The sequence below is a fragment of the Pseudonaja textilis genome, chromosome 2 (genome assembly GCF_049901715.1).
Source record: "Pseudonaja textilis isolate UNSWEBS1 chromosome 2, rPseTex1.2, whole genome shotgun sequence".
NCBI classification, from domain to species: Eukaryota; Metazoa; Chordata; class Lepidosauria; order Squamata; family Elapidae; genus Pseudonaja; species Pseudonaja textilis.
Window position 1 is genome coordinate 234,869,943 of NC_141991.1, and position 25,499 is coordinate 234,895,441.

Consider the following 25,499-nt stretch of genomic DNA (forward strand, 5'->3'; position numbering starts at 1 on the left):
TGTAGGTACACTTTAGTAACAATATTACAAGAAGGGAGAGGGGATACATGCAATCTAGCCAACATAAGGATAAAGGATAAAGAAGAGGAAAAGTTGGTAAGAGTTATGTATCAGACTCTTTCAAGTAGGTAAGACAAAAGGGAATTGCAATAAATGTTTAATTGTTAAGCAAGTACAGTGATATTACTGAATGAAAATCTAGTAAAATATTAAAATACATATTAGAACATTTAGATAAATAAAAATGTATTAAAATACAGAAGTATAAGTACAATCATAATATATGTGGGATACTTTGAATATAATTTATAATGCTTAATATAATTTAGAATTATATAAAAGGGCAGGAGAAATTAAGAGAAGAAGACTGTGGCAGACCACTTCTGAAAGGGATTGCCCAGAAAATTTCATGGGCTAGCCCATGCAGCAGTCCCCAGGGTGACGGAGGCACACATACTCATTCACATCTATGAATTTCAGACACTCCAGGTCATTGGTCAAAGCAAATATAGTCAAGATAGTAATTACAGGTAGTCCTCGATCTATGGCCACAACTGACCCCAGAATTTATGTTGCTAAGTGAGAAATTTGTTGAGTTTTAACCCATTTTACAACTTTTCTTGCTGTATTTGTTAAGCAAATCACTGCAGTTAATTTAGTAACACGGTTGTTAAGCGAATCTGGCTTCTTCATTGATTTTGCTTGTCAGAAGATCACAAAAGATGATCATATCACACACACACACACACACACACACACACACACACGGGACACTTCACCTGTCATAAATATGAACCAGTTGTCAAGGATCTAAATGTAAAATCATGGGGCCATGGGGATTATGCCGTGGTTATAAGTGTGAAAAATGGTGATAAGTCACATTTTTCAGTGCCATTGTAACTTTGAACAGTCACTAAATGAGCTGTTGTAAGTCAAGGACTACCTGCACTGTGTTTATTGTATTTCCACAAGTCTCCTACCCATAGTTTTCCAAATATTATTGTACACGGGGAATGATTCAGCACACAAAAATGAGCACTGTTTATAGGCTCCATGGCATAGTGGGTCAATTTTCCAATGCTTTCAGCAAAACTTGTTCTTTATTATCTCTCTATATAGAAAAGCGAAGTGTCACTCACGCATCATCACAAAATCTCCAGTACCATAAAGCCTGAAACTTGACATTTGGCATGCATGTTCCACTTGGCTTCTAGGTGCTCACTAAGAGGATTTTTCAAAATGATCATCAGAGCATTAGTATTTCCTACATTATTATTTACACGCTCTGATGCTAAGGAGTTCCTCTCCCCCTCCCCACCTGAAAAGAAATCTGTTCCGAATGCAAAACACAAGTAGAGGAAAGGAGTTTCAGTTTCAGTTTTAGTTTCACAGCACCAAGCAGCTTTAGTACAGAACAGTTGAGCTAAGCCACGCCCAGGCTCCTTGCTGTCTCCTTGCTCACACAAGGAGATTGTTTCACTTTCCAAACAGCCCTCAACTCTCTTCCACACTGACAGGATGCTAGCCTGATAAATACAGATGGATGCTGGTAGGCAGAATTTATTTTTCCTTATTTTCCTCCCCCAAAACTAAGCCCGGCCATATAGTTTCATAGCAAAGCATGGATATTGAGTTAGTAGGTTTATATTTAAGAATATTGATGAAGCTAGATTTGGATTGGAAGCCATTTCTTCTTGGCCAGTTTCAAGCATACATATTAAAATAGATGAGGCTGTGAAAAAGTATAAATGATGGATTGTGTGACTGAAAGTGAGAATAAAGGCGTACTATTCATTAGATGATGAGAACTTAGTCTTTATAAAATTTAATTTATTGCTCATCTATTTTCCATCCCATGAGAAAATGATCTCAACTGAGCAGTCACCACATGTAGACAGCATTTACTGTCAACAAGCAGGTTGATAGAAAACACCCGTTTACCAGAAACCCTGTAGTGCATTTTTATTTTCCAAGAATCCCTATTGGAAGTACGTAGGCCCAGAGGCATTCTTGTAAAACATGATGCAGCTAGAAACTCACAATCATTTTCCATTAAAAAAGTAATCTGGTTTAAAAAGTTGTTGTGGTCCGCCGGCGGCCTGAGGAGCTGGCAGCAGAGTTGGACAGGCCAGTCCTGGAGTCTGGGAAGGGTTCAGATGAGGGATCTGTGTCTGAGACAGAGATGAGGCCAGGGCCATCTGAGAGTTATGTGCCGACTCCAAAGCCTCCAGAGCCTTTCTGACATCAGCGAGGTAGAGAAACAGGAGTAGCCTGTTCCCAGTGTGCGCTTGCGCAGAGCTGCCAGAAGGCAAGAACAGTTAATACAAAAGTGATGATTCAGGAATAAGGCTTGGAGATGATTAGCCCCTCCTATAAGACATAAAGGAGGAACAAAGGGACATGAGCCTTTGCAGGGAGCAACTTTGTTCATTATGGTCGGTTTAAAATCTGAAGCTCCGTGTTGACTTTGTGCTCCATTTGGCCTTGTATAGCTAATTGGCAATTTAGTCATTGTCAGCATTTCAAGGGAGATAAAGGTGGATGCTTATCAGCCTTATCCCGAAAGACTGTGGCAGACTGTGTTGGACTGTGTTGGACTGTGTTGGACTATTCATAAACTGTTCGGGACTATTACGGGCTGTGAATGTATATAATTCACAGCCATTGAAATTAAAAAACGGTTTTTGGAAACTGTGTGATCGTTACAGTCTCAGGAAGAACAAAAGTTTAAGTCAGCTGGACAAAGATTCTGCTGTAGTCTGTAGATACAGATAGTCGTCAATTTACAACCATTCATTTAGTGATCATTGAAAGTTACAACAGCACTGAAAAAAGTGATTTATGACCATTTTATGACGAACTTTGCAGCTTCCTCATGAGCATGTGATCAAAATTTTGGAAGCTTGGAAACTGGCTCATATTTATGATGGTTGCAGTGTCCCAGACTCATATGATCCCCTTTTGTGACCCTTTGACAAGCAAAGTCGATGGGGAAACAAGATTCATTTAACAACCAGGTTACTAACTTATCTGTTGTCGCGATTCCTTTAACAACTGTGGCAAGACAAATTGCAAAATGGGCAAAACTCACTTAACAAATGTCTCACTCAACAGCAGACATATTGGGCTCCATTGTGTCATAAGTCAGGACTACCTGTATTTTGTTCCACATGGAGACCATATACGTTCCCTTGGGCTGGCTGACCAGGCACCTTTGGTGCATTTAAAAAGATCTCAATTTTTTTAAAAAATGGAGGAATGGTTCATGTAGTCACTTCCTCCCCTATCCTGTTCTAGAAAAGTGAACAGATTTGGGGTGGGATGGAAGATCTTTGAAGAACCACAGCATGGTAGTAAGATATGGAAATTCAAGGTTCAGGAAAGGTCTCTCACGGATGCCTTTCAGGGAACATAATATATTCATCCATTAATGGCTGTCATTATCCCTTTCCACTCAGATCTTATGTTTTGCATTATTTTTCTCACATGCAAAGCGCTGCGCCAGCCTCAAAAGTCAGCTTTATTTCCAAGAAGGTCTCTGGACTCCATATACAGTCAAGAGGTATTCTTAGAAAATAAAACTAGTGGCCGGGTGGATATAGTCCAGAACTTTGTTTTGGAGTGTATTCGTCAGTTAGAAGGGGAAAAAAGACCAAAGTAAATGGGGACTATAGGGAGCATTCAGAAGAAAGTGGTGAAGAACAAACCAAATTGTTTGCTTACTATCCAGTCGATGTTTGGGACTAATCAGGATCCATGGCCCCAATTCGATGTTATTGTCTCAGAATTTTAAACATTCTCCCACCAGGACAGCAATTTTATTTTCCAAACAGTTTCATTTTAAATAGAGGGGGGGGGAGAGCAAGTGAGTGTGTTAGGACAATTATCTGGACTGAATCTTAGTCCTATTGAACAAAGACAATTAACTTGAAATAAACAAGTTGTTGCTTTCAAGATATAGTTATATCTCATTTTGGCAGGGTTGAGAGTAGTGTAACTTTCCCCAATCTCCTAGTGGCCTCCAGATTGGACTGACCATCATTCTGGTTGGCTGAAGATGCTCAGAGGTTTCTCCTCAACATATCTGGAGGACTCCTTGTTGGGGAAGGTGGAGAATATTGATTTCCAATGACTTATAGCTATCCAAAATAAAAGCATTTGGCAGAGGTGAAAGCGTTATGAGTAAATTCACTCCCTGCCAGAAACAAACTTCTCTTGGAGCCTTATAATCTAACATTTCTCCAAAAACCTTCCCCAGAGTTCTACTGTAGACCAGTTCGGTTCCAGAAACAATTCTGCCAGAAAACAGAACATTAGTCCAACAGCTGATTTCTATTAATAAAGTTCCTTTAAAAAAAATAAAACTACATTTATAGTGCTTGTTAAAAATCACATCAAATAGAGATGCATGTAAAATCAGAAACCTCACATAAATCTATATTCACTATTGAAAGATGATAAGGAGTCTGAAACATCCCCCAAAGCTAGGCAAAGTGTAAGTGATTGCAACAGATAAATCTTCTAGACCCACCTATACAAAGAAGGATGTGGTGTATCCATAAATATCAAATAGGATCCAAAGTTATACCTATAATAACAATTAAACTAATCCAAAGTGAAATTATTATCAATCCAATCATCCAATAAGGGCAACTCCAGGCCAAGCAAGGGCTTATTCTAAATTCCATGAGCAGCCAGTGAGAGCAGATGTGCAATCTGTCCACTGATACAGCGGGGAGCTTGTCTTACATTCCCTTAAATTTCAAGCCAACTTTGATGGATGGGTAGAGGCAGTGGCGGATTAAGGCTTACTGGTACCCTAAGCACTGACAAATCTTGGTGCGTCCCTCCTTTGTACATACTGTACAAACGAAGCCAAGCTTAGGCTACATAAAAGTTTTTGTGGTGCCCCCTTTGGGCCTGGTGCCCTAAGCACATACTTAGTCTGCTTAATGGTTAATACATCACTGGGTATAGGGAGAAGCAGCTCTGAGGAGATCAACCATCAAGGTCCATGTATCAGTAGGATTTGCTGAAAAAAAATGATTAGTTAGTAAAATGAACCTCTGAACACTCTCCCATTACTGCAAGAAGCTTAAGTGAGTGGGCCGTATTTCTTTCACCCTTGTTTTATTGTTGAGAGAAAGTGACAGGCCCAAGATATCGGTGAATCTCATGACTTGAAATTTGAATCTTGATGATTTCCCAGTCATAGTCCAAACACTTTAGCCACCACTATTGATTGCTGGGAGGACCCAGTCTATCGCTCACTAAGTTTTGCTAATCTGAAAGATTTATTTATTTATTTATTTAAAATTCGCCCATGGTGACTCAAGGTGACTTACACAATGTAAAACCATATTGAAAACAAAAATTTTAAAAAAAACAATAAAAACTAACAAAAAAGAATCAAATAAATTAGTAAAGTACAATAGAACAAAATCTGGACAAAAGAACAACTCCCACCCCTCACCCCGACAACAGCAGATCACACTAGCCATTTGAGGGGCTCCAACCCTCTCTGGATTCCCCAGGCCCGCTGCCAAAACCATATCTTCATGTCAATATTACAACACCTATCAAAAGAACTTTAGTTTTTTTAAAAAAAGTAGTTACAATTAATTAACATATAGCATTTCCAAAGAGAAAAACAATTGATCGATGCAGGATAATAACTTCCTGATTAGTTTATAAATTGCTTCTGAAATTCCATAGTGGGATTTTTTTAAAGCACAGTCTCACACACACACACACACACACACACACACACCTGGGCACAAACAGATTCCCCCTGATACCTCCAGCTCAAACACACCCCAACCAGGCACCCAGATGAAACCTAGCTTCCTAACAAATGATAGCCGTCCATTTACTCGGAGCCAAGCTGCACTAAAAGCCTCCAATACAGGAACACAATGTTGCCAGCCAATCAAGACACAAAAAAAGCCACAAAACAGACAGAAGATATTAGAAACACCAATCAAGCAGAACACAGCAAACTCCAAGACCAATAAACACAGACCAAGACTCCCAACCAATCAGGATGAAGAAGAAACCATTCTGACACAGCAGTAGGCTAGCCCCAAATTTAAAACTGAAACAACTGTAAGAGTCTGACTCACAGACGAATTCAATACAGAAGCCTGATGATGGCAGATGAGATTCTGCCAAAACGTTGCTACAACTTTAAAAGCACAACTATAATGACGTGGGAAAATACCCGAACAAAGCTGAATACCATACATACATACATGCATACATATATACATATATACATACATACATATACAATTGTACGTCTAGGTGTGTTCGGGTCTTTTCTTGTGTAAGATTAAGAGTATCTTGGCAACGTTTCAGCGAGGTCCCACTTGCCACCCTCAGGCTGGTGCTTTCGGCTTCATGCCAGTGCAAGCAGAAAGCACCAGCCTGAGGATGGCGAGTGGGATCTTGCCAAAACATCGCCAAGGTACTCTTAATCTTACACAGAAAAAGACCCGAACACACCTAGACCTACATACCTGTACCCATGAAAATCTATGAAAACAAATACATACATACATACATACATAATACATACATACATACATGTGGATCTTTGGTTATTCGGGTTTTCTCCCACGTAAAATTGGAAGTATCTAGGCGAAGATTCGATGAAGTCTTATTCATCATCTTCAGGCTTGTGTCTTCAGCTTTGTGCTTCTCGGAGTAATGTGAGCTTGCAGCTGCTTCTTCCTTTTAACTTCTAGTGGGGGTGTGACTTGATTGGGTGGGGGCTTGGCTGTGTTCTGATTGGGTGGGGGGGTGTTCTTATTGGTTGGGGGTTTGGCTGTGTTCTGATTGGCTGGGGGTGTTCTGTTCAGGTGGGGGCTTGGTTGTGCTCAGGTTAGTCTTAGTTGCTGGAGGATTAGAGGTGGTGAGCTGTGATCCTGTTGTTTGGCTTCGTGTTTGTGGTCCTGCCACATCTTCATGGTGGGCGTCAGTTCGCTTCATGTATGGGTCAGAGGGGTTTGAAGCGGGTAGTGATGCAGCTGCGGTACGGCTTCTGGTCTGTGGTCATGTCTAATCTTCTGTGTGGGTGTGAGTCTGCTTTCTACATGGAAGTATGGTGGTAGCATCTTGTGTGGCCCTCGTGCGTGTGGGTCTAGTGTCACTTTTTGTGTTAGGTACTCGTTTGTTAATGAGGGCGGTTTTCCAAATGGCTGGTCGGTGGGAGGTATCATCTCATTTATTCATGCTGTGTGGGCATTTTTCTATCTCTATGGCTTCTCTGATTATTCTGTTGTTGAAGTGTTCAGTTTGGGTGATAGTTCTGGTATTTTTAAAGTCAATCTCATGTCCTGTGGCTTTGAGGTGTTGGACCAAGGAAGAGGTCGGTTCTTCTTTTTTGATTGAGTTCTTGTGTTCTTCAATGCGTGCACTTATTCTTCTGTTAGTTTGTCTGATGTATGTTGTGGAGCAGGCGGTGCAAGGAATTTCATATACTCCTTGGTTTTCTAACTCGATTCTGTCTTTAGGGTTTCTTAGGATGGTGGATATTTTTCTGTTTGTGCAGAATGCTGTTTTAATGTTGTGTTTTTGGAGGATCTTAGTAGTGCCTTTTATATATGGGAGGAGGGCTTTGCCGTTCTCTTGTTCTTTGTCTTGGATTTTGGTGGTGGTTTCTTTTTGGATTAAGTGGGTAATCTTCTTTCTTTGGAATCCATTGGCTGTTAGTACGTTAGTGAGAGTGTGTAGTTCGGTTTTTAGGAGTTGTTCGTTGGCTAAGCATTTTGTTCTGGAGATGAGTGTCTCGGCTATGGAATTGATCTGTGCTGGGTGGTGGTGTGAGAGTCCGTGTAGATAACGGTTTGTATGTGTTTTCTTCTGGTAGATGGTATGTCCTAGGGGGCCATTGGATTTTTTGTATACTAATACATCTAGGAAGGGAAGTTGATTGTTAGCTTCTGTTTCCATGGTGAATTGTATTTTGGGGTGTAGGCTGTTGATGTGTATGAGGAAGTTGTTCAGTTTTTCTTTCCCATGTGGCTGGATTATGAAGCTGTCATCTACGTATCTGAGCCAGAGTTTGGGTTTGTGATCATATTTTTCTAGAGCTTGTGTTTCAAAGTGTTCCATGTAGAGGTTTGCAATGACAGGTGAGAGGGGTGATCCCATGGGTGCTCCTTCTATTTTTTTGTATTTTTGTCCATTGTAGGTGAAGTATGTATTGGATAGGCAGTGGTTGGTCAGATCTAAGATGTGCTTGGGAGGGTTGTATTTGTTTTGGATGGCTGTCAGGGCTTCTTTTATAGGCACTTGGGTGAAGAGGAATATGACATCAAAGCTCACTAGTAGGTCGCTGGGTTGTAAGTTTTGTTTCTTTATGATCTTGATGAACTGGAATGAGTTTCTTATGTGTGAGTTGATGGATTCTGCATAGGGCTGTAGTGAGAGAAATTTGACTAGGTTTTGTAGAGGTGAGCCTATGGAGCTGACTATTGGTCTAAGTGGGGTTCCTTCTTTGTGTATCTTGGGGAGACCATAAAGCTTAGGGCATCTGGATGATTTCTCTCTGGGTATGATTCTTTGCTGGATTTCTTCACTTATGGGGAAGCCTTTTATTTTGGATCTGGTGGTTTTTTCTAGGTAGGTGGTGGGGTCTGTTTTTAGGGGTTTGTATGTGGGGTCTTGGAGTAGGTTGGTTAACTTGGTTTGGTAGTCAGATGTGTTCATAACCACTGTCGCGTTGCCCTTGTCTGCTGGTAGGATTATTATTGGTGTCTTCTTCTGGTGTCTTCTTTCAGGTTAAGTAGTGCAGCTTGTTCTTCTTTGGATAAGTTGCTTTTGGGTAGTTTGCTAGTACAGAGGATGTTGGTGATTTCGAGTCTGATTCTGTTAGCATCATCAGGGTTGGTTTTGGTCAGGCTGGTTTCAACTCCGCATATGATGGTTTCTGTGGGAATGTGTTTGGGAGCGACAGCAAAGTTGAATCCTTTTGAAAGGACATTGGTTTCAGCTTTTGTGAGGATCTTGTCTGAGATGTTGTGCACTGTTTGTTTCATGTGTGGCTGTGAGGGGGGAGGAGTTTGTTTCTGGCGTTGTTGTAGTTTTCTGAGTTTGTTGGTGTGTGTGTCTGTCTTGAGGGTGGTCTGTGTTTCGACTCTCCAGACAGCGAGTTGTTTGGATTTGTCCCAAAATGCGGGGTGAATCATGTTGCTGAGTCTGAGGTGAAGTGTGAGGAGATCTTTGTTGATTTGGTCTAGGAGGAATCTTTTTGTGTGAAGTTCATTTCTAATTAGGGCCAATTCTGTTCTTTTTAGGATGCTGTGTTGGTGTGGAATTTCAATTGGAAGCTTATGGGGATTAAATTTTGATCTCGGCAGTTGCGTAGGAATGTGAGGTCACATAAAATGGAAGCTCTTTGGACTTCAAGTTTTTTATAAGTCCTGGTCAGATGGTGGGTTTCCTCCCCGTAGAGGTGCAATATTTGTTTTCTGAGGTTTTCGCGGGTATTTGTATGTGGATCTTTGGTTATTCGGGTTTTCTTTTACGCAGGAGAAAACCCGAATAACCAAAGATCCACATACAAACTCCTGAAAACCTCAGAATATATATATATATATATATATATATATATATATATATATGTGTGTGTGTGTGTGTGTGTGTGTGTGTGTGTGTGTATGTGTGTTGTGTGTGTGTGTGTGTGTGTGTGTGTATATGTATATGTATATACACACACACACACACACACACACAAATATGTATACACAATTACATATACCTTTATTGAATATATATCTCTATTGAAACAGTGGTAAAAATGCTGCTCCCAATTTTCAAAGAACAGAAGGATTATAAAATCTAAATTGCTTTATGAAATCCTGATGCTACTTAAGGTAATTTGAGAAATTGATAACATATTGCTTGAAATGACAGGATAAAATTTTGTTGTCAAAAACTGAGAAGTGACTTTGGTGACGGGTGGGATCCTTCAGTATTTGTTTAGAAATACCGAATTAGTTTTGATTTTTTTTTAAAAAAGTGTCCCTGGAAACTAAATGTATGGTGATTAAAAGCACATGTTTCTAAATTGATGTCCTGGAAAAATCCCAACTGCCTTAATGTCATGCAGCCTAATTTAATTCTCGCTAATCGTAGAGTTTGCCAAAAGCCATGATGGTGGTGTGAGGTTTGGAGGTAGTGACTGAGAGGTTTGTGGTTGTATCTCAACCTTTAAAATAAGAAATACAATTGCCCCTTCTCAATATCAGAACAGACATCTTCGTTCCTTACAAGAAACTATTAGACATGGGTCATAGTTTTATAACAGCTTTCTTACGACTTTATAGACTTCTATGATGTGATATCTCATTCCTTTCATAAAATATCATACCTTGTGAAGCTGAAAACATCTCTTCTTACAGAGCTGATTTAGAAATCCAGGAAAACCATTTTTCCTGCAACTTATTCCTTGGAAGAAAAGAAATGTGAATATCTCAGGTAAGGCTAGAAAAATGATGGTGAACCTATGACATGCATGTCAAATGTGACACACCACAAAGTTTTGGCGGCATGTCACCAACACCTAGCAACAACACTTTTTAAAAGTACAGCCTATTCTTTTGCAATTTTGGGAGGCTGCAGATGCTGCATGAGAATGGATTGTGTGCTTTCATGTGGCCTTTGGAGCATCCAAAAGGCACCAAAAAAGGCCTCCAAAAATTGCATGGGAATGTGACATGCTTTGGGGGAGTTTTCAGAGGCTGTGGAAGCCACGGAAGAGCATTTTCCAAAGCCTCTTCCAGAATAAAGCCTTCTTGCAACCCGGAGCAGACTCCAGTAAGTTGCAGGGCTTTGTCAACAGAAAGGGAACCACTCCTGAAAGTAAGTAGTATACAGCAGATGCTGGGAAGTATTGGGACAATTGCACTTTTCTCCAAGGGTTGCACAGCTTGGGATATAACACAAGGCAGACTTTTTGAGTGACGATGGTGGATCTGCTTCCTCTTTTCCCAGATGAACCTAACCCATTAACAAAGCTTCATTATTATTTCACAATTACAAGAAAACTACTGTAATTTTGACAATGGTACATTTCTTATGAATCAGGACATTTCCTACAGTATCTCCTCCAGTGCAATATCAATACACTTTTTCACAATAATCTTTTCTATACACACAAACAATGGGTAGGAAACAATTTACTGTGGAAATGTCTTCAAATGAGTTTGTTGAATCTATTTAAAGTTGAATCTATTTAAAGTTTTAAAGCTTTAACAATTAGTTGTAGGACTTTATTTGGGATTTCTTCTATTCATGTTCAATATTTCATAACAGTACAACTCAAAACATAAATAACAAGAGAATTAAGACATGGTTTGGGTAGGAGCGAATGGGTCTCATAAATTAAAACTATCATAGTTTTAACTATCATCCACTAAATTCCTGATTTTAAGAACCACCATATATTAAATAATAGATTTATGGCCATTCAAGGAATTCTCTTTGTCTTTATTTCTAATGGCAAGTACAGTAATCTTGTTTGGTAACTATAATTGACAGCCTAGCCTAAATTGGTGAGTATTGTTGCAAACTTTGAAACTATTAGAGATTCCAGGGGTGGTTTTGGAGCTAGAAACATCCCAAATTAAAACTGATTCTTCAGAGGAATTGCAAACCATCCAAAGCAAGTTAAACCTTGCCTCTTATTTCAGCCATACCTTCTCCCAAGACATTTGACTGGATTAAGGTCATTTACTAATGCTAGTTTCTTACCAATTTCAGGCACTAATCAATGCATGGATCTCTGTTTTATCCGAGCTTCAATTGAGTCTTCCAAAAAGGAGAAAAAAGTTGAGTGTTTGTCTTCCCAATATTCTGGCTGATCTCACTTAGCAGTGCAATTTTGAACAACTGGAACAGGACTGGAACAATAATCTGTTTAACAATATCCTATCGGAACAGCCCATTTAGTTCAGCAGGCTGATGAGATATATTCAGGAAGCTAAAAAAAACCCAGATTGATAAAGTTGTTTTCTTCCACAGTTGTTCCTTAGCAGCAATTATCCCTTGGACATTCTTCCTAGCTGAAAAGTGTCCATTGGTGTCTCCTCACAATTTTCAGTCCTTTTTTACAATTACTAATCTATGAAAGCCTCTGTACTTGTAATCTCATGGGTGCTAAAAAAAAAAAAAAAAAAGTACGGTATCTTCAAAATTAAATCTTGTTCCATTAACTTTCTAGTAAAGGTAACAAGTATCCAGATGGAGATTATTTGATGTACATTGTATATTTGTATTTTTAAAGTATCTGTGACAAACTTCCTCGCCAAAGATTTCTGAGCAAATTTATAAATACAGCTAATAAACGGTTTATTACCGCATTATCTTCTATGAGATGCAATTTTAAAAGCTTTTTTGCTGAACAGTTTTTCACTTGCTTAAATTGTTTCTTTTATTTGTGTTTTATAGTAATGAACTTGGGAGCTAAAGAGCAAAAACTGAATCAGCTTCTTATGTTACATCAATGTATATGCTTTAAGTATTATGAATCATAAACCAATAGATTCATCATGAAAAACTGCTAAATAGTTTTCCAATTTTGTTCCAAAGCAGTTGGCCAAATGGAATGATTAGTCTATTATTGTTTCTAAAAATAGGTAACATGAGCCAATTTACTTACATTCCTATCAAAGCAATTTAAAAAGACCACACTCTATATAGCGACCAATAATTGTAAGCAAAGGTAATACTGTCTCTTCTTTGATTATCTTAGAGATCAGTGCTTGATGAGTGAAATAAATGTAAAAATAACACTGCCAGAAAGAATTTTAATAAAATTCAGTAATATCAAATCCCAAATAATATTTTCAGAGTTTTGGAAGGCTTTCAAGATAATTTATGCTTTATATAAGAATATTGTATAACTTTGATAAGAAGTTGTTTACCAGTCACTGAATACTATAAATGAATGAAAATTAAATAATATACAAAAAGAGAATTGACCTTGATGGATTAAAAATTGCCTCCCAAATGTGAATAGACAGTGCTGGAAGAGAGTATGTTCATCTATGGTGATGTAAGTAAAAACATAATGGTGCCTTGACTTATATCTAGCGAGTCAAACCAGACGTATTCTAAAATTATTAATATTAAGAATAAGGTAGAATTATCATAATCTCATATTTATTTATAGCCCACTTCTTATAGCAACTTAAGGATAAAGTTCTCAAGAAATGTTATCTTGACTAACTTCTGGCCCAAAAATATATTAAAAAATTGAAATGTCTATGAATATATGTCATTAAATATTAGTGAAATAGTTGGAGTACATTGCAACCTAAAATATCTGAAGTAGCAATTAAGAGAGAAATGAATACATTATTATTTTGATGCAACTCAAGGCTACTTTTTTTAAAAAAATTCTATCCTGCTTGCCTTTTCTCCTTTGGGAACTATTGATTAGCTCTGCTATGAGATCAGTCCCATTGAAGCAATGAGAAATGTCAATCATTTCAGATTGATTAAGTTATTTTAACAGTAGATAGGTAGGTAGGTAGGTAGGTAGATAGATAGATAGATAGATAGATAGATAGATAGATAGATAGATAGATAGTTTCTCAGTACCAGAGGCCTATAAAACAAGGTCAGTTACATTAGAGCTGTGTGGGTGTGAGAACAGAATGCAACTTTTTAATCTAAGAACAGTACCCAACAAATCAAACCCAACCACAATGCAAAATTAAAGGTTATCCCTATGCTGGTCTGCAGGCAAAAATTCCATTGGATTTAATTTAATTGAAGTTCTTTCCATTACTTAAAGTATGGGAACCCTGTCCAGCACATCTAATATCTGTCTTTCCCTATAACTAAGTCAAATAGTGTTTAATTTTATAACTTTTCCATCTTCTAATTAACAGTCCATGGCAATCATGTTTTATTTCCCCCAGACCTTTTATTGATGTGATAATAACAGTGTCTGCATTATGTATGATCAAAGTGTAGAATTCAAAGAGCATGCAATTTGTATGTATGGAATAACATACCATATCTATTTTAAAGGGATTTATTATAATTTGAAGTAATCCAGGATAATTTAAACTGTACATTATGTGTCCTTTATATGTGGCATTTTTACTATTGTAAGCTATAGACTGCTTATTATACAGTGATTTCAGGATCACATTTATATTAGGATTATAAACCAATATAAATGGAAGTATTGGTGGATTGGAATATACTTTATGCTGAATAACTTGTTTTTAAAGTCTTCCATGTACAGCTGAGTCAAATTGTATTTCAAAGTTACCTTAAAGTTGAAGAAAGTTAGTTCACCCAGTAGTAGTTCATTGAATATCAATAATCCTGTCCATAAATATTTTTCCCTGAAAGGTCTGATCCTAGGCAATGGCTAGGCAACTGTCACTGCCACTTCTGACAAAGCGACTAAATACTGAAATATGTAGCTATGATTACTGGGGCCCTCTGAAGATCCTTGGTAGCATCTCTGAGACAGATAGGTAGGCAGAAAAATAAGCAGAATGATAGTGAACGGTAGAAGAGAAAGAGATGGACAGAGAGAAAGACTATCAAAAAAGTATGGGAGAAAATTGTTCATTTACTGAGAACTTAAATAAACTATTACTTATACATTTTTTTCTCAAAAGGTAATAATATAGTAAGGTAATAGTATAGTGAAGGGATATCATAATGCCAGGAAGAAGACATGATGACACTCACCCATCCCCAATTTTATTGGATTAGTTTTTTCATATAAAATAGTCCATAATGCTGTAAAACAAAACCTTAATCTTTAGCCATATTTTACTTTAATGGCATGCTTTCCTTAGACACCCTATAGACATTTGCAAAAAAATGGAAATGATGGATGACTGCAATCCCATTTTATTTGGAAATGTGTCAATAAAAAAGACAAAAGTGGTAGGTATCTTAAGAGATGGAATTAAATAGGATGTTGGGATATAAACTGGCATGCTGGAAGGAAGTCTGAAGTGTGGAATGGAAACCGCAAAGTCCACACTTATTGTCCATCACTTCCAACTTGTTGCGACCTAATGGACATCACTAGTTGATAAGTGGATGTTTTGTCAGTCCCTGTGATAGACTCTCAAACCTCCCATTCTGCTCATGGATCCAAAAATCTTTCTATTTTGGATTTTGCTAATTTATTTAGCACACGACACCAGCAGCTCTGATAACTCCTTCTCACTTCACGGCACAAAATATGGAAACAGTTGGCTTGCAATGTTGTGAAGAAAGGCTCCAGCTGACTGTGGCTTGCTTTCTCAGCAAAATGGTGCAATTACAGCCCCCCATCTGTGACCCTATCTCTCTAAGTAAGATGCTTCTGGTGTGCTTTGAGAGGGTAAATGAATTAAATTGCTTGGGTAGACCAAATCTATGGGTCATGATGAATGCTTCAGTGGAATGACTTTGAAAGTATAAACTCTTGAACTGAGCCCCGAAATTCTTTTTGCTGTGATTTGTATAAACATTTTACATCCTGCAAAACTTGTGCTCCTACTAGGCTGAGATAAGATTAACTTATGGAGCTTGGAGCTTGGAAGTGGGCAGAAATAGCTTCACTTATAACCTCCAAGCATGTTTTCACTCCTTTTCAGCAGACCATTTTACATTTTATCTGCAGAAAAGCAATATCCTGTTGTAACATTAAAGAGTTGCTGGGAAATTCAATAAAGGCAATGTAACACTGGCACTGACTTTAACTTAAAACATGGCATTTAACAGGCTCAACCATGTCAATGGGAAAAACAAGTTACAGCTATTGATTTCTCACTATGACTTTTCAGCGCACTAAACGGAATATGGCAGGACAACATGATATTCAATAGAAATACTAATGTGAGGTCTTTATTTATTACAGAGCATTGAAAAGAAATTTTGGAGAAATGCTTCAGCAAGGAGATAATGGATATTGAAGGACTATGTCCCCTTGTTTGTACCAGAGGAAAGGTTTGAAGGAAGACCATATTCTTAACTAGTTCTAACTCGCAGAGAGGGTATTATTAGCATTGCCTTTATTAGAGTACAGGTAGTCCTCGACTTACAACAGTTCATTTAATGACCATTCAAAGTTACAAAGGCACTGAAAAAAGTGACTTATGACAATTTTTCACGCTTGTGACCATTGCAGCATTCCCATGGTCACATGATTAAAATTCAGATGCTTGGGTTGATGACCTGGGGCATGGCACAAAGGCAACACAGTCAAATAAGCAAGAAGAGTCCCTTTATTATCTCCAACTTTGCCCCCAAGTCCAGGTTACCTTCGGCTGGAGAAAACTCTGTCCCAGGAACAGCCTTTAACTGTAGAAAACTCAGTCCAAAACTGTAATTAAAAATCCAAACAAACCAAGCTGAAGTAATTAGCTTGACAGAGCAGGAGAAGGAATTTCAAACTTGAAAGCACGGCAAAACTCACACAGTTTGGAAGACACCAGGAACACAGATAAGCCATGAGGATACAAGATAAATTCACATTTGCTCCCAACAGCTTGCTGCGCACACTTCCTCTTTTATACACTGTGTTCCCAGCTGCAGGTAATGATGGGAATCAGGGCCTTTTCCTCGCCCATAAGCCACACAATCCATGTTGCTCTCTTCTCTGTTCCTCCCTGAGTGCCCTAGGATGAAGAGGGGGTGGGCCTGGGCCTTCCTCTGAATTCTCTCTCCCTTACTGTACCTCTCTCCTATTCTGCTTTTGCCCTTCCCCAGTTTCCTCCACAGCCAAGGGAATCACACTTCCACTCCCTGTCAGTTCTTCTGCTTCCCCCTCTGAGTCAGATTACAACAGGGGCACGAACTTGGCAAATGATTCATATTTATGATGGTTGCAGTGTCCTGGAGTCATGTGATCAGCTTTTGCGATCTTCTGACAAGCAAAGTCAAAGGGGAAGCCAGATTCACTTAGCAACTATGTTACCAACTGAACACGTGAAATGATTCACTTAATAACTGGCAAAAAAAGTTGTAAAATGGGGCAAACTCACTTAACAAAATGTTTCCCTTAGCAACATAAATTTTGGGCTCAATTGTTGCCATAATATGAAGACTACCTGTACAGAAAAAAATGAAACAAACAGAAAGGATTAATCTTCTAGTACAGAAGCAAGTTGATGGATAAGTAGTAATAACATAGGACAAGGCTTTCTGAAAGGTAATTTGTTCTGTGTGTGTGTGTGTGTGTGTGTGTGTGTGTGAGAGAGAGAGAGAGAGAGAGAGAGAGAGAGAGAACACCCTTTTATTATGCTTCTATCAGCAGCACAACTAAGAGAGGTGAGAGGCTGTTCACCGCTCCTCCCATATTGAATTTAACATGTGAAGGTTAAAAGAAAAGGGCTTCTTTCTTCTCCAAGTTAAGACCTAGATTCTTCTTCCACAGTCAGCTCTTCACAGCCTGGAGAGGTCTATAAAATATAAACTGCAAGCATTGTGTTAATGTTGCCAGAGCCTGATCATCCATAATAGCTTCTCCTTTATCTTATCTTTGTGTTCTGCAGCTTTTCTACTGTTAATGAACCTCAATTTTAATATGCCAGTAATAGCCCAGTGTTAGACGTCTGAGAAAGGGCAACAAACAAGTCAAGCTATTCCTCCCCACGATCCACTCTTCTGGCTCTAAAGGCTGCTCTCTCTTTCCAAATAACAGTAGCACATCAATCTGATAAAAATGTAAGTAGCTGAAGGAAGGTGAAGCCAGACTTTGGTCTCTTTAAACTGTCATGGCTGTATTTACTTTAGCTTTTGAAATGTTCCCAAAATGTCCATTTATCTTCTTTCAGATCTGTTGAAGACAATTCTAGAATCCAACACAACATTCATGTAGAATGATATTTAATACAAAACGACTGGGTTTTGCCAGTTCCAGAGGTGAGAGGATAAATTCTACTTCAGAAGATTGAAGGGAAGAAAAGGTTTTTCTTGCCACAGCGATGATTTAATCCACGCTATTTAGAATCTTAATATTTTCTGAAGGAAAGTTAGGAGACCAAAAGGAGTCTAATTCTCGGAATTAACCCTGAAATGTCTTTCCACTGTTTAATGTAGCTGTTCTTATTTTTGTTAGCATAAATTGTTGTTGCCAATCAGATTGTAAACCCAAAGGCTCAGAATGTAAGGCAATCCATTTTATTATTCCATTTCTTTATTTTTTTACATTTTAAACAAAATTCAAAGGAAAAAAGAACATAACAAATAATGTAAAACTATCAATCAGTTCTATTAAGGGTATAAAAATAGCAGCCAATTCAAACATCATTCAGCTAAATATGGCCCAAAGCACAGCAAAAGAAATAACAAACCAGATCTATAGGATAAACATTAAACAAACAAACGGAGACCTGCTTGTTGACAGATGGTCAGTCAGTAGTTTCAGTGTTTGAGCACAACCAAACTAACAGTGGTTCTTTCCCAAACCAGTAATAAGTGAACAACAATTTCTACAGAAGAACTCAACTCAACAGCAGGTTTGTATGGTTCTGTCAGGAGGCCTGGGGAACCCAGATCAGGATGGAGCCTATTAGCAGTGATGGCTAACCTTTTGGGCACCGAGTGCCCAAAGCACATGTGCATGCACGCATTCCCAAAATGCAATGCACATGTACCCCCTGTGCATGCGCACACAACCCCGTGCATGTACCCCATCCCCATGCATGGCCCCAACTCCCACGCATGCAACCCCCCATGCATGCGCATGCATCCCCTATGCATGCGCCCCAACCCCCATGTATGCACAGCACAAACCTGAAGACCAGCTGGTTGGCAGGAGATGCATGTACATGCGTGGCGGAGCTGAGCTGGGGCAACAGTTCACATGCCCACAAAGAGGGCTCTGTGTGCCATAGTTTTGCCATCACAGAGGGCTAATATGAATGTGTGAAGGTGGGGGTTTGGGAGTTATTATTTTATTATTATTATTATTTTTATTTTGTGCTTTTATGTCCTTGTAAGCTGCCTTGATTCACTATGTGCAAGTAGGCAGCAATATAAATTTTCTAAATAAATAATTAAAACAAGGGGGCCACAATTAGATGCTTCTTGACCATCTCAATTTTTTTTGACCTAACAGTAAATACTGGAATGACATCACTTAATAGAGTTTAAAATGTGCTTCTTTCAATGAACTTTATTAAAGCAGTGATATCTTTATTCTGGCTTGTACAAAAGATGTGTCTGTCTTAATGAATAGCAGGAAATTGCTTACCCCTTAATGTAGTTCCAAGCATTTCTTCCGAATTGCTTTTAAAACATGTAACTCTGTATTGTCTGTGCAACATTATAGTTTCCATTGTTCTGCTCCTTAATTTGTCTAGATCCACCTGGCCTGGTCTGGACTGGAACTTCCTACTTGTCTTGGATTACACTTCTGTCATATCAGTTTGTAAAAGGAAGGCCATACTGATTGAGGATGATTCTATGGCAGACTATAGATACCAGAAGAATTTCTCTTTTTAATGAAGAAAAGAATAATTGTAATTGAGATTGTATATCGCCATATACAGATAGTTCTCAACTTACGGCCATAATTGACTCTGGAATTACAGTAGTAAGTCATTGCAGTCATAAGTTGAGGCACCTACAAGACTGGAAGTAATTTTCTATCCTTTTTCATGTGAAGCAAATGTCATAGTCATTAAGCAAAAGTGGTGCTCATTAAGTGAACACCATAGTTGTTAAGTGAAACTTTTCATTTGAATGAATATTTTTGTCAGAAATTGGCAAAAAATCATGACTATGTGACAGCAGAATGCCATAAAGCTGACATGCACTCTGCAGTTATGTGGATGGAGGGGACAGCACAATCATTGGGAGTGCTTTATGGGTCATAATGCACCAATCCATGACTCCTGCAACTTCAAAGAACCAAAGAAAGATTGGTCATTAAATAAGGACTACTTGTACAAAGCAAAGCTTGTTCAAAAATTGATATTTTGAGGGTTAGATGTACACATGTTACACAATGTGCTTTAGCATGCTCAGTAGAGGAAACTGCAGTACTTCTTTACATAAATGAACTTTTTGTCAAAAGATTTTTTTTTTTAAACAGACTTTATTCAGTTTTTCACATTAAAAACAAAAATCTCTTTTTAGTGGACAACGTATTTCCGGGTCATCATCTTTCCATACAAATATGATTGAAATTATACATTGATATAGGCATACTTAATTCTATTATTACCTTTTCCATTCCAGATTTTCAGTAAGGAGAGAAACGAACACATTAATTCTAGCCTCTTTCATTAATCTCAGTCAATTTTGTTTCATTTCAATTATTTCAAAAATAATCCTTTAGTATTTATTTTAAAAATAAAAATAAACAATATATATTTGCCTAATAGTAATAATAATGAAGTTACCAATGTCTCTCCATGCTTTTATTAATCTATATTAAACTTATTTAGCTGGTTCTTTAGTCTGCCATATTCCCTTTCCATTACACTTTTTTTTTATGAATTCTAAATTAATACAGATCTTAACACACCCACACAAAAAGAAAAAAAACAAGTATAAGTTTCCCTTTGTCAAAAGATTATTGTTCTTAGGAAGCTTGTTCTAACTTTCCCTGCAAATCTGGCTTCATACATCCTAATTAAATATCTTGGACTCTTCAAAAAAAAAAGGTGCTTCATTCCTCTATACAGTATCCATTTTGTTTCTTAAAGAATACCTCTACATCAGGGGTGCCAAACTCAGGGCCAGGGGTGATTAGATCTGGCCCATGGGGATGCCCTGGAAACAGCAAAGGACCAGCCCATGGTGCATCTGCCAACAAAAATGGAGCTTGGGAGGGCCTCATGAAGCCCTCCCGAGCTCTGCTTTTGCTGGCAGGAGGTTGCAGGAAACCATCCCAGCCAAAAATGGAGCCTGTTTTCTCTGGCAGAGCACTTGGGCCACCACAGGTGCCCCCAACACAAGTGATGTCAAGCAGGCCATGGCCACTCTGGCCATGCCCACCCCAGCTCCCCAAGATCAAACACAACTCTGATGCGGCCCTCAATGAAATCAAGTTTCATTGTACATTCCTTCTCTGTCTTCTCAAGGCTAAAGATAGACAGCATTCTCAATTTCTCCTCACAAATCCACTTGTTTCTAACCTCCTGACTATCTCTGAAGCCTAGAAAACAAGTGGTCTCAAAAGTTGACTGGTAACAACTGTCCAGCATTTCAGAAATAGAATTTTCTTCTCCTGCCTTGCCAAGATATATTAAAATCTGGGACATCCTGCTCATAAAGTATATGTTCCATTACAGATTACCAAGATGCCCTGTAATGATATAGATCTTGAGTTACTTTCTGTGCTCTAGTAGTGCTTCTGGGAAATTGAATATTTTTTTAAACAAATATGATTGTTTTTGCAAACAGTCATGGGAGAGTATGAAATACTTGGGAACTGGGTTGAACCAATGTGACTTAATGCAGTCAATGCATTAATCGCACGGGTTTGTTAAAAACAGATCATGCCAAACCAATCTTATTTCATTCTTCAACATAGTGATTAAATTAGTAGACCAGTGAAATACTGTGGACATAATATATTTAGATTTCAGGAAGGCATTTGACAAAGTAGACCACAACCTACTTCTTAGTAAGCTAGAAAAAAGTGGAATAGAAAGCACCACCGCTAGATGGACTCTCAACTGGCTGACAAACTGTACTCAATGAGTAGTTCTTAATGGTTCTAAGTCTACATGGAGGGAAGTAAGCAGTGGGGTGCCACAAGATTCCGTCTTGGGCCCAGAACTCTTCAATATCTTCATTAATGACTTAGATGAGGGAATAGAAGGGGAACTTACCAAATTTGCAGATGATACTAAGCTGGCAGGAATAGCTAACACCCCAAAAAATAGATTCAAGATCCAGATGGATCTTGACAGACTAGAACACTGGGCCATATCTAATAAAATGAAATTCAGTATAGAGAAAAGTAAAGTCCTACACTTAGGCAAGAAAAACCAAAAGTACATGTACAGTCTAGGTGAAACCAGGCTCAATAGCAGTAACTGTGAGAGGGATCTTGGAATCTTAGTGGACAACCAGCTAAATATGAGCCAGCAGTGTGCAGGAGCAGCCAAAAAAGCTAATGCAATCCTAAGTTGTATTAACAGAAGGATACAATCAAGATCAAGTGAGGTACTAATACTACTCTACAAAGCCTTAGTAAGACCACACCTAGAGTATTGCATCCAGTTTGTTCACCACATTATAAAAAAGAAGTTGAGACTCTAGAAAAAGTACGGAGAAGAGCAACCAGGATGATTAGGGGACTGGAGGCCAAGACATATGAAGAACGATTACAGGAACTGGCCTTGGATAGTCTAGTGAAAGAGGAAGGGGTCAAGCTATCTTCTAAAGCACCCAAAGGACAAACAAGGAATAATGAATGGAAACTGAACAAGGAGAGATTTAACCTGGAAATAAGGAGAAACTTTCTGACAGTGAAAACGATCAACCAATGGAATAGCTTGCCCTCGGAAGTTGTGGAAGCACCAACAATTGATACTTTCAAGAAGAGATTGGACTGCCATTTGTGTCAGAAATGGTGTAGGGTCTCCCGCTTGGGTGAGGGGTTGGACTAGATGACCTATAAGGTCCCTTCCAACTCTGATTATCTTTATTATTATCATGTTCTGAGGTGAGGAGCTGAAACTGCTGAACAGAGAGACCACTGGGTCACACCTTTTAGTTACACTTCTGCAGTTATGTGGCTTATTTTACTGCAGTCAGAAATCAATTCCTTTATCCTCAGTTATCAAAACTTATTTCTAGGATGCTTAAATATCTCTATTTTCTTTCTGTGGATTCTTATGAACCTCTGAACGTTCAGTGAAGCTGTCAAAATTGAAGAGATCTGGGCCAAATACCCCACTGAGACATTTAATATGATCTTAGGTTCTTTTAGTATAGTTTAGAGGCTCTTCTTTGTTTTTAAAATATGCTGTCCATTTTAGAATTTACATTACAGCCTTTATATGTTTCCTATTTCACCAGTGCAAAAAATTCATATGAGTTTCAACAATCCTGGTCAAAAAGGGCTGTGATGGCTGTATTCCAAGGAAACTTGGAGAGATTACTTATCTTTGATATTGAGTATTTATTTGTTAAACGTCATCCTGAAAAGTATTGACTGTATTATTGATGATTGGTTAATAAAGTATGCTCATAATCTTGCATTGTTACTCAACTGCCTGTATAGGTTGTAGTTCTGACAGAGTTGCTAAAGTTAATATTTCTAGAAGTTTCAATAAAGCAAGCTGTAGAAAAGCCTAATCTTGACTGGGGAGTGTTGCTTGATCAACAGAAATAACATAATATTGGCAATGAAGTTGATTCACTTTTAAAAAACCCTTCTCACCTTATATTTCTGGAGGGAGAAGGGGCAGAGAGAAACAGCAATAAAAAGGAAGCATAATGCTGAGCTGGTTACAATGAATAAACATTAAGAAAAAAAGACATAGAAGGATGGCCAGCTTTATTAGCAAGATTAATGTGTTTGATATACCACAGATTAGTGTTTGTCAACCTGACTGGGGAATACTGGAAGGTGAAGTCCAGAAATCTTAAAGTTGCCAAAGTTGAGGGACATTGCCATAAATGATTGGACCTTAAACACAAAGTAACTTCAACAGTTTTATGAGGCAAATAAGATAACTGCTGGAAAAAAGGACTTTATTTTACTGAGTATAGTGAGAGGCAAAACATAACTGTACTATGGAAAAAGGCCTCATTATTCAGCTTTGCAGAGCTAATAAAAATAATACAAAAACAATTGGCAGCAAAACCATTACTTTTTGTAGTGTGCTCCAGGTTCCGTAAATTAACCCCCCCCCCCCCAAAAGGGAAAGTAGATTGCAACACATACAGCTGAACTTAGAAGAATGTTTGAACATTACACATTTGGCAATTCGGCAAAGATGTAGTGAGAGATTGGCTTGTCCTTTGAATTCTGGGGGAAAAAAAACATTTAGCATTTCAGAGAGCACCAGAAACTGCCATTTTCATGGAAATTACTGTTGGGGATGTTATAAACCTCCAGTTGGGAGTAAAAATAAATGTAAATAAGTTGTCAATGGCATATAGAGCATAAAATTACAATGTATCTAGGGACTATGAACAACTAGAAATCCAAACAAAACAATATGGCACGTAAATAGTCTTCTCTTTCACACAGTGAACTGTAGGTCAGTACCCAATGAAGCAACAGAGAATTCTAGAAGTAAACTTCTGCCTCAAGGGATGGTCATCAAGAGAACTTGGTTTATACATGCTACTGGAAAGGCTTCTGGCAAGAGATGGGATGCACCTCACAAGGACTGGGAAGAATGTTTGGAAAACAAATGGCTCAGCTCATCAGAAAGGTTTTAAATTAAAAATTGAAAGGCTGGGAAACCAATCTTTAAGACCAAATCTTAAGCATAAACCCCAACACAACCAATCAGACAATGAGGCAAGGAGCTGGGAAGGAAGGAGGACTCTGTTGTAAATCAGGAGACACAGAAAGCAATTGTACAATCAGACATAAACAGCTCAGATTTTTAAAAAATTTATTGTTTAATTTGTATCCTACCTTTATTATTTTTACAAATAATTCAAGGTGGTGAACACATGCAACACACCTTACTATTTCTATTTTCCCCACATAAACAATCCTGTGAGGTGTACTGGGCCGAAAGGAGCGTGACTGACCCAAGGCCACATAGGTGGTTTTCATGGCTAAGGTAGACCTTGAACTCATGAACTCCTGCCTTCTAGCCTGGTGCTTAAACTGCTTGACCAAACTGGCTGAGGTGGCTATATACTAATGCTCAGAGTTTGGGGAACAAACAGAGAGAACATGAAGTCCTAGTACATGAGAGGAGGTATGATATTGTTGCCATTACCAAAACTTTATATACTGCTAAAAGGATATAAATTACTCAAAAGAAGCAGACCCAACAAAAGAGAAGAGGGAGTTGCATTGCATGTAAGGAATCAGTATACCTCTACAGGGATACAAAAAACAAAGGTTGAATGCCCTCTTCAATGCATTTGGGTGAATGTTAAATGAAAAAGAGATGAAATTGTTCTGACCAAGGCTTCCTGAGACTGTAATTAAGCACATGCCTAGTTAAAACAAATCTTGTTCTATTTTGATGCTGGGAATTATGTTCATTCCCAGCCTGTAATGAGTCCCAAACGGTCCCTCGAGATAAGCACCCACCTTGTTCTCCTTTGAATTGCTACCAACAACTAAAGGGCCAAATTAACTTAAAAAAATCAACCAAAGTACAAAGTTCACATGGAGCTTCAAAGTTTAATCCGAACATACTTTGCTTCCTGCAATACAGTCTCTACCTTTGCATTTTCTTTATACCTTAGGGGAGGGGCAATCATCTCCAAGCCTTATTCCCGAGTTGCCCTTTTAGTCTTAGTTGCTCTTGCCTTCTAACAGCTCTGTGCTCACACGCACTGGGAACAGTCTTCCCTTGTTCCTCTGCCTC